This window comes from Schistocerca piceifrons, chromosome 8 (genome assembly GCF_021461385.2).
Source record: "Schistocerca piceifrons isolate TAMUIC-IGC-003096 chromosome 8, iqSchPice1.1, whole genome shotgun sequence".
Taxonomy (NCBI): domain Eukaryota; kingdom Metazoa; phylum Arthropoda; class Insecta; order Orthoptera; family Acrididae; genus Schistocerca; species Schistocerca piceifrons.
The window spans coordinates 259316288-259317638 of NC_060145.1; the positions used below are offsets into that span (position 1 = coordinate 259316288).

At 47.2% G+C, this 1351-nt stretch overlaps 1 non-coding gene across 1 annotated transcript; it reads right to left on the reverse strand.

Annotated features, from left to right (window-relative positions):
• Nucleotides 1-596: 596 nt before the first annotated feature.
• Trnat-cgu lies at nt 597-670 on the reverse strand. The gene has a single exon. It is a non-coding gene; the product is annotated as a tRNA-Thr (tRNA).
• Between the last annotated feature and the right edge of the window lie 681 nt (nt 671-1351).

Consider the following 1351-nt stretch of genomic DNA (forward strand, 5'->3'; position numbering starts at 1 on the left):
CTGAACTTTGTGTTCACACACACACACACACACACACACACACACACACACACACACACACACACCGTAAGTGCCGCCCCCTCCTCCTCCTCCTCCTCCTCCGCTCCCCCCCCCCCACCCCCACCCCACCCTCACCCAACCCCCTACTGATTCTCCCCAGATATGAAGTCTGTAAGAGAGTTATTTCCACGTTCGGCGCAGCATGTCAATATCAATCTTTTCAAAAGCACTGTTGATGCGAGGTCGCAGTTCTGATAGGTTTGTTGGTAGAAGAGGCGTAAACACCGAATCTTCCGCATAATGCCATACAAAAAAATTGCATGGGGTTAGGTCGGGAGAGCTTTTAGCCCATGCCATTAGTTGATTATCAACCCCAACAAGACCATTCCGTTGGTTTCTCAATTTCTTCTTTAAATAAAAATTCACGAACATCATTATGGAAGTGGAGTGGAGTACCATTCTGCTGACAGATAAGTCCATCGAGTCGGTCTCCAGTAGTGACAAGAGCCAGTTTTCCAGCATGTCCAGATACAGTACACGTGTCCTGTAAGTAAATGATAATGAATTGAAACCCTTAGCTGCCGATTGAAAATGTGTACCCCGCCCGGGACTCGAACCCGGGCTCTCCTGCTTACGTAGCAGACGCTCTGTCCATCTGAGCCACCGAGGAGACAGATGAATGGGGCGACTACAGGGACGCATCCTATGCACGCTTCCCGTGAGACCCACATTCCCAACTGTCCACAATCTACATACGTAATCCCGGGTTCGAGTCCCGGTCGGGGTACATATTTTCAACTCTCCCCATTGAGGTATATCAACAACACCTGTCGGCAGCTGAGAGTTTCAATTAATTATCATTTATTCTAGTGAAGTTGCACGGTCATCAATGGTATCTGTTCTTTCGAGAACACTTACTATCTTCATATATTGTCCTGTAAGCCTTTTCGCAGAAGAAGAAACTACTGTAAACGTTAAATCGTGATAACGCACAGAACACGCTAACTTTTGGTAAATCTCGAATGTGCGTCACGGTAGTGTGGGGATTATCTGCCCCCAGATTCACACATTATGCCTGCTAACCGTGCCATACACCAAAAAAGTTGCTGCCTCACTGAAGTTTCTCACAAAACCTTTCCTGTTCTATAAGCTGTTGCAACTGTGCTGAACATTCAAAGGGTCTGACTGTGCAATCGGGAATCAGGATTTATAGCAATTGCAAGCGGTAGTGCTTCAGCTTCGGAAGATGCATTAAAATCACCCAAAGGGTCTATTGTGGGATGTTCAGCTTTCTGCTACTCTGTTCGTCGACTTCTGTGCGCTACACGCGAAACTTGCACGCATGCGGTCA